The sequence below is a fragment of the Schistocerca gregaria genome, chromosome 1 (genome assembly GCF_023897955.1).
Source record: "Schistocerca gregaria isolate iqSchGreg1 chromosome 1, iqSchGreg1.2, whole genome shotgun sequence".
Taxonomy (NCBI): Eukaryota; Metazoa; Arthropoda; class Insecta; order Orthoptera; family Acrididae; genus Schistocerca; species Schistocerca gregaria.
In genome coordinates, this window is record NC_064920.1 from 66,384,213 (window position 1) to 66,394,035 (window position 9,823).

Here is a 9,823-nt window from a genome sequence, read left to right on the forward strand (position 1 = left end):
CTTATTTAAGCAATGTAATGAAAAAGTATGTCAATTGTTAGACTCAATATGCTAAAGTCAATAGAGTATTTTTGATTTTTTTGGTAGAAAACCATAGAGGCTCACTAAGAGTCAATCCATCTTGCAGTTCACTTTCTTCTGTTATGATACATGTAAGGACTCCATATTCATAGTTTCAGTTTAATTATGAATAATTATGTTAATTTAGACTTAAAAGATTTACTGTTTGATTCAATGAAGACATTAATTATCATTTATTATCTATATTAGCAAATTTTATGTTTCAGATGATAATTTCTGCAGGTAAGCAAAGGTTGGTGACGTGATGATTACACACCATCTGGATGTTATCAGATGCGTATCTGCATTCCCTCTTTCAGAACCTGCAGCGTAATACTGTTTGTAATACAGAGTGTGATCAGTGTTGTTGGGCACAGGGATGTATTTCATCTCACTGTGCTACATTTTAACACTGTCAACCATCGATCTTCTATAGCAATTTCTGTACCTGGTGTCATCAGAACAGAATATCCTAAGGTAACATATTCCGGCTAAGTGGGAAGTTTTGTTTGAATCTACCACTAACTTTAAATTAAATTTGAGCATTTTTACTGCCACTGTAGCCTTTGTGAGTCATCTTGTCTCAGAACAATTTACATTCTGTGTTGACAACAGAACTAGTTTTACAGGAAAAATCACACAGTGTTTATCAGTCACTGCATATCCATTGTATTTGTCCTCACAGTCTTTTGTGGTGGGATGATCCAATAACATCTCCATTTATAAGCTGTGACATTTCAAATAAAAGACTTGAGCTTTCGATAGCTGTCCACCATTGTCATCAGGAGTTAAAATCAGTGACTGCCGGGGCTGGCATGGCATTCTGCTTATTTAGGTCAGTGTTGGACATTGAGCAAAAGCAAAGTTGGAGGCTTGATGCTTATAGGGATGATGGAGCAGAAATTTCAAATGTGGTACTGCCCCCTTGCACCATGTGATGTCACTTGGTCCCATGGTGAGATGGAGCTGCTAGGGGCTACACAACTTGCCTTCCGTGCATGTATCACTCTGGCCCTCGATGAAATGTTCCAGATGATGCCATTACCTCTGTATAATCAGAACACTCTGCCAGCCCTTGCAGTCAGTAATTTTAACTCCTGATGATGATGATGATGACAGAGACAGCTATTGAAAGTTCAAGTATTTTATTCAAAACTATGCGGCTCGTAAGCCAAGAAGATTTTATTGAGTCATGGTATTCATTGTAAAAGCTTTTTTCAAAGGAAAATAACATGTAAGTGATTTTTGAAACTGATGTTTGGTACCACTGTTTAAAAATGAGAATTAGTGACATTGTTTTACATAATTTGAATGTACCATATCTTTTCATACTGATTGTCTCCAGCACAAAAGTGGCGACTGACGTCTTTGATAATTTCTCTCTGTTGAACTCAGTAATGGCACAAGGCCTGTTAGTAGTACTTTCAAGCACTAAGGTTCAGCTCTTGGAAATATTTTGAACAGCACAAGCATGTTATGGTACAAGCTCACAACATGTAGCATGTATTTACATCACTTGGACTTCACTTGCTGAAACAAAATGACACACAACAGAAAGCAGAAGATTTATAAATCCAATGACATTCCAAAACTATAATTTTGTGCAACATAGTGCACAAAAAAAAAAAAACAAAAAAAAATACACTTTTGCATGGATTCATCTCCAAAGGCAGAAACAGCTTCTACAACTTCTTTATAAAAATGTAGATTAGCAAATCACCTGTATTTACAGAGCTATTTCAGTTTTTTCACAAACACATGTATTAATACAAAATATATCAACTGAAATACATCAAATGGCTACATAAATAAATAAAAGTGGTCTACAGATACTGTCCTTGTGCCCACAGTATTAAATGCTGACTGTTTCTTGATTTGGCTTTCATAAGGAAGTGTATAGAGAGAGAGACTGTATGCAGTCTCAAAAATGAGGTTTTGACAAAGCTGCAGAACAAAAATTCCTTTGTTGATATACTCTCTGAACTGCCCAAACTATTGGATTCTGTGCTTCATAACATTCTACATAAAGATTTATGTAAGGTTCAGAACTGGGTCCATTACTTTTCTTTCAGTGACTTCAATGGAAGCCCAAAAACTTTAATTTTAGTGGATTTGACATGATTTACTGATTTGATTTTTGAAAAGCTTACAACATTGTATTAAATCCCTTTTCCAACAATAACCTTTTAACAGCAGCTCTGATTGGCTTCTCTACTGAGAAAGAAATGTGTGATCTTGATGAAATGCTCTCGGGTTGCCAACCGGTGGGCAGTGTTAAAATGCTGCAATGTTTTGACGAGTGCATATCATCATTGTCTGGCGAAGAAGATGGTGAGTATGACATGCATTGAAACATTGAACACTGCCACCTGGCTGGAAACTCAAGAGCTTTCCATTTCTGGTAGCACAAATCACAAGCAATTGTTCATTTGGCATTTTCTGTGATATTGTCAATGCCTTTGTGTAGATCATAAAATTCTATCAGTGAAACTAAAATGGTTTCTGCATCTACATTCATACTGTGCAAAACACTGTGACATGCATGGCAAAGGCACTTGTACCACATATTAATGTTTCTTCCTGGTCCATTTGCGTTAGAACGGCGGAAAGAATAACTGCTGAAATGTTTCTGTGTGCACTGTAGTCAGTCTAATCTTGTCTTTTCAGTCCCAAAAAAGTTGTTATTAAGGGGACAGTAGTATATTTATAGATTAATAACTTAACACTTATTCTTGAAACTTTGTGAGTAGGTACTCACGAAACAGTTGGTGTCTATGTTCAGGTTATCTGTGGTGCTTTTCTATAATTCAAACAAACCTGTGACATTTAATGATGGTCTTTTTTGTTTGAATTATTAACACACTGGGTCTGCTAAACAATGTTCAAATCCCCTGTATTGACTTCTGTTATCCAGGTCATGTTTTTGATGTTATCTAATGTTGAATGGGTTATTGTATACATATCTAAACAGATTCTGCAATTGAAAATCTTCTTGTGTCTATCGGTCATTGGTAACAATCTAAAATGATAACAAGAATAAAGAATTTACACAGTAAATATTCAGTAAATATCTGTATGCTGTGGGGACCAACTAATAAAAATACTTCTGTAACAGTCAATGACTCAGTATTCAATATAATATACAGCGCGCTGTCCAAGAATCCCTCAACCCGACCACAAATTTCTTCAGTTTATTATGGTTAAGAAAGGGGTTAACTCAAGATGAAAATTCTGTGTAGGATATGATGGGAATTTCATCATGTTATGAAACCTGTTTCAGTTTTGGTGATTTCAGGTCTTTTACAGTGCCACTGATACTACAGCCTGTTTCACATATGGCGGCACTCCCGCACATAGAGGCGGAGCGATAGGGAGGGGTGGAGGGGATGAGGTTTGCGCATGCATGGCGGCAGAGAGTGGGCAAACGAAGTCCCTGTTACCGAGGTGTGTTGCTGCAGACAACAATCATGTTCATTTGCCTGCCATTTATTTCTATTTGGACTGTATTATAAGTAAAAATGTAATACACAACAAAATAAACTTCAAACTCAAACTGAAATCATTACATTTGTTTGACAACTGCCTTTACTCCATATATTTTTTTAAATGTGAATAATGCATACATGTGGGTGTGTTTCACTGCTGTTCAGTGTAAACCACACACATAAAAAAGAATTACTGACTGCAAACATTAGTGCAAAAGACGATTGTAAAAATTGTCAGTATGTTATCGTATTTTTCAGGGTCAACAGGCATTATGAGTTTAAACTAACTCATTTGACATTACAGACAGAGAATGCATTTGTGATCTGCCGAACAAGCGAACAATTAACCATCTTCTGTGAATAACTCGACGGAATGCTGACTGATAATCTTGAAAACCACTGATATCTCGACAGGTAACCCTCCCTTTCATTTTAAGGCATATTCCAATTCGTGCCATGAAAATCACAGTTGGAGTTTTTGATGAATTTATCCAGCAGCTTTCTTGCATGTAATACAAGAGGCTGGGAAAAGTTCAACTTCTCCTTGGGCAGTGTGTTGAACATTACAGTCTGATGCTTCACAGGCTGCATATTCCTAGCCAATAAATTCTAGGCAGTTCTCGCGTACAGTGTATGCAATTGATATGTTGACAAAAACATTTTTAAACCATGAGTCTTTAAAATCAAGAATGATCATTACTTTCTCTCAAAGTCTTCATCATAATACCATATACTATCTGAGTCCATGTCCGAACCATCTGATTGTAAATTTAGGATGATACGTTCAAGTCTTTTATCCATCTTCACCTCCCTGTGAAAGTCTTATTTTTGAAACTTTTCAGTGTGACACACACAGTGTACCCATGCTGAAGGTGGATGTTGTCTATTGCTTCATGCATACGCCTTTCAGTGTCTGTCTTTTTTCCTCACATAGCTTACAACCTGTGCGCAAATTAATTCTATTGTATTATACTGACTGTTGTGGTTGGCAGGAGAGCCAACACAGGGTTACTAAAGGAGGCCGAAATCCACGCGTTTTAGCTCACGCAGGCTGGCGTGAGGTCTGGAACATGACAAGGGAATTAGAATTGAGAAAAACGGGCACAGCTGGTGGAATACTTAACTTTAATCCATTAATGGAAAACGTCGCTCTTTATGGCACATGATTCACAATATCAGTAGTACGGATACTGGCGCCTTGCTAGGTCGTAGCAAATAACGTAGCTTAAGGCTATGCTAACTATCGTCTCGACAAATGAGAGCATATTTCGTCAGTGAACCATTGCTAGCAAAGTCGGCTGTACAACTGGGGCGAGTGCTAGGAAGTCTTTTCTACACCTGCCGTGTGGCGGCGCTTGGTCTGCAATCACTGAAAGTGGCGACACGCGGGTCCGGCGTATACTACTGGATCGCGGCCGATTTAAAGACTACCACCTAGCAAGTGTGGTGTCTGGCAGTGACACGACACTGACAGTAATAGTGAGTAAACGCAAAACTGTATTACATTCACATACAAGAAAGTCCAGTTTGTACATTCTGTCATGTGTCTTTTATAAACTAACAAGCTGCAAGAGTTCAGCACGAGTCTGGCTTATATTGTCCGGAATACTTTTATTTTTCAGCCAGAGCATAATATCCCCTTTCCTGGTGCTCGTACTTGGTCATTTTTCTGTAACAGCTGAATGATAACTGGCATGGCAATTACAATGACTGACATTGAAGCTTTCATCTCCGAATGTTAGTCATTACTGTCTTTCTTACATCTAAATCATCTAAATACAAGTTTACTCTGAGGAACCAAATCAGAAGAAGAGCCAGCATGCAGAATAAGTATCCGAGAGCCTTTTGCTAAAGGAACTTTAAATCTGCCAGTACCATCACTCATTTTCCAGCAGTTATTCATGGAATAATTCTGATTAATCCATGTTTCATCAAGGTGTGTATTGTGTATTGAACTGAGGACCTAGAAATGATGGAGAGGCTTCATCCCACCACAGCCCTCAGTGGTTCACAACAGGCCACAGCAGTCCATCCACCCCACTGCCACCCCACACCAAACCCAGGGTTACTGTGCAGTTCGGCCCCCGGTGGACCTCCCAGGAACATCACATACCATGCATTGTGTAACCCCATTGATTGTGTGGCAGAGTAATTATGGTTATGCATACGTGTAGACAGTGTTTGTGCAGCAATTGCCGACATAGTGTAACTTTGGAGGAATAAGCGAGACCAGCCCACATTCGCTGAGGCAGATGGAAAACCACCTTAAAAACCATCTTCAGGCTGGCTGGCACACCAGACCTTGACACTAATCTGCCGTGCGGATTCATGCCGGGGACCTGTCACACCTTCCTGCTTGGGAAGCAGCACGTTAGACCGTGCGGATAGCTGGGCGAATTTCATCAATGTAATTGTTGTGACTCGCCGATCATTCAAAGTGCCACCGTGCAATTACGCACGTCCTCTGCATGCGACGCTGTCTGCCAGCCATGCAGCAGCCGCGCCACCTAAGCAGCCAGTCAGCCAGCGGCTGCTAGACTTGGACTCAGTGCTCACTTGAATGTCACCGTGTTCACATGTTGTGCTCTGTCAACTTGCTCAGTGACATGTATTGTCTCATTTTGAAATATATGTGTTTGACTTGATGTTATAACAATGACCTTGTGGATGACATCGAAAGTTCACTGAGCCTTTTTGCAGATGATGCTGTGGTGTATTGAGAGGTTGTAACAATGGAAAATTGTACTGAAATGCAGGAGGATCTGCAGCGAATTGACGCATGGTGCAGGGAATGGCAATTGAATCTCAATGTAGACAAGTGTTATGTGCTGTGAATACATAGAAAGATAGATCCCTTATCATTTAGCTACAAAATAGCAGGTCAGCAACTGGAAGCAGTTAATTCCATAAATTATCTGGGAGTACGCATTAGGAGTGATTTAAAATGGAATGATCATATAAAGTTGATCGTCGGTAAAGCAGATGCCAGACTGAGATTCATTGGATGAATCCTAAGGAAACACAATCTGAAAACAAAGGAAGTAGGTTACAGTACGCTTGTTCGCCCACTGCTTGGATACTGCTCAGCAGTGTGGGATTCGTACCAGATAGGGTTGATAGAAGAGATAGAGAAGATCCAACGGAGGGCAGCGCGCTTCATTACAGGATCATTTAGTAATTGTGAAAGTGTTCCGGAGATGACAGATAAACTCCAGTGGAAGACTCTGCAGGAGAGACCCCCAGTAGCTCGGTTGAAGTTTTGAGAACATACCTAAAACCGAGGAGTCAAGCAGTATATTGCTCCCTTCTACGTATATCTCGCGAAGAGACCATGAGGATAAAATCAGAGAGATTAGAGCCCATACAGAAGCATACCGACAATTCTTCTTTCCACGAACAATACAAGACTGGAATAGAAGGGAGAACCGATAGAGGTACTCAGGGTACCCTCCGCCACACACTGTCAGGTGTCTTCCAGAGTATGGATGTAGATGTAGATATAGAATTGGTGACAAGGTAGTGGATTTTTCCTTTTCATCGTTGACCCGCCGGTTTCCATGGCTACTGTAGAGCAACTATTGCAAGGTCTCATTGAACAGCAAATGATTCTAACATCGGCAGATTCGCGATTTCGTCGTGGCATCTAATGCGGGCCATTTCTCGTCGTTGTCTATACCTCCTTTTCCTCCTTACAACGAGACGGCGGAAGATTGGTCTGATTACAAAAAACGTCTTCGACAGCACTTCTTGGCATTTCATGTCATGGACGAACAAACATGTAAGTGTCTGTTCCTTTCATGGATTTCACCGCAAATGTATTGGTTGTTTTCGCAATTGGCTCCTTTGAAAGATCCTGCATCTTTGTCCTTTCCTGAAATGTGCTCACTTCTGTCCATCTATTTTCAAAAGCAAACACATGTGGTAGCCTCTCGTGTTGCCTTTTATAGTTGTCAAAAACAACCACATCAATCTTATCACGCTTGGGATGCCGATCTTCACGGCCTCAGTCGAAAATGTCAATTTGTTACTGCCGTTCACAAAGAATCCTATGCCGATTCCATGGTATGGGATGCTATTATCCGGTCAGCGCCCGTCAAAGAAGTTAGGCAATGTGCCCTTCAGTTGGCAAATCCGACTCTTGATGAAGTTCTATACATTGCTCAGTCTTTTGAAATTTCTCGCGCTGCTGGAGCGCAAATTGAGGCATGGGGTGACGTCGGGGAAATACAACCTCTGTGCGATGTTGACGAAGCGTGTGGTATGTCCCCACTGGCCGACGTGGCTGTAGTCTGCTCCCGAGTGCAGCCTTGGCCTAACTGTAAACAAACCCCAAAGAAACTGCAGCAAAACCCCTGAGAACTTCCTTCATGCCCGCGGTGTTTTACGAAACATTCACGGGAGGATTGTCCCCAACGTTGGGCCGTGTTTCCCAATTGCAAAAAGAAGGGTCATGTGTATTCCGTTTGCAAATCCGATCGCAGCCATGATGTTCATGAACATGATGCTGATCCTGCTCCTGTGTTGTCTGTCAATTGCACTTCTTCCCTTTCAGGGAAGCTATTCCTCACAGTCCAAATCCTTGTTAGGGATGTTCGCATGCAGGAGGGTACTGGTTCTGCTGCCACTATCATTAATTCTCAGACATATCTTCAGTTGGTTTCTCCACTCCAACACCTGTCACTCGGCAATTATGGACGTACAATAAACAGAAGTTTTCTCTCTTGGGGCAATTTAATGCTGAGGTGTCTTACAAATCCGTCGTTCGCACTGTTCCCATATTTGTGGTCGACCAGAGTAATGCAGAGAATCTTTTTGGTTTCGATGCCTTTCGGGTTTTTGGGTTCTCCATAGATGACTCTGTCAATATCGTCTCTGATGCTATTCCTTATGCTCAATTGGATTCCTTGTCATCGACATTTTCGTCCCTTTTTTCTCCTGGGTTAGACCGTGTAAACGACTTTGAAGCTCATATCACGCTCAAACTCACTGCTCGGCCTAAGTTTTTGCGCGCTCGGCCCATTCCTGTGGCCCTCCGTGATTGGGTAAAATGGGTGCTGGATCGTCTCACTACTTCAGGGGTCTTGCTTCCTGTCAGTTCCAGTGAGTGGTCCTCTCCTGTTGTTGTCGTTGCTAAGCCCAATGGTGATATTCGTCTCTGTGGCAGTTTTAGAGCCAATGTAAATGCTCAATGCCTAATTGACACTTAACCTATACCCCAACCTGAAGAATCGTTTACTAATCTTGTTGGAGGCCAGTATTTTTCTAAAATTGATCTTTCAGAAGCTTACCATCAACTTCCTCTCAACGCTGCTTCCCGGCACTTTCTGGTCTTAACACACCTTTCAGCCTCTATCAATACCAACATTTGCCATTCGGGATTGCCAGTGCCCCTGCTCTCTTTCAGCGGTTTTTGGAACAATTACTGCTCCCTGTCCCTGAGTGTGTCAATTACATGGACGGCATTGTTGTCACTGGCTCCACCACTGACGAACATCTTCAGAATCTCCGCATACTTTTTCATGTCTTACAGACTGCCTGTCTTAAGTATAATCTTCAGAAATCACAGTTTTTTCAGGCATCACCTACTTGGGGTTCCAACTTTCTCGGGATGGCATTTGTCCGCTTCAGCAAACTGTCGGTGCGATCGATGCCCTGCCTTGCCCTACATCCGTTAAGGAATTGCAGGCTTTCTCGGGAAAATAGCACACTATCACAAGTTTTTACCATGTGCTGCTTCGGTGGCTCAGCCGTTGCATCGCCTGTAGCATAAAAACGTGTCTTTTGACTGGTCTGCATCATGCGATGCGGCTTTTCAGAAATTGAAGACTCTGCTGAAACAGGCCCCATGCCTGGCTACTTATCGACCTGGCCAACATCTTGTTTTTGCCATGGATGCCTCTCAATACGGGGTTGGTGCAGTCCTTGCACGCCGTTTTTCTGATGGTTTTGAACAACTTATTGCTTATGCCTCCAAAACGCTCACGGATGCCCAACAAAAGTATTCTCAAATTGAAAAAGAAGCTTTGGCCATTATTTATGCTCTTCATAAGTTTGGTGTTTTTGTCTATGAATCCAAGTTTCATCTTGTTATGGATCACAAACCACTTGTTTTCTTGTTTCATCCATTAACGTCACTTCCCGACAAGGCTGCACACCACCTGCAGCGTTGGGCTCTTTACTTGTCTCATTTCAATTATGAGATTCATTTCTGGCCAACGGCTCAACATGCGAATGCTGATGCTCTGTCTCGCTTTCCCATGGGTCCTGATCTGGCATTC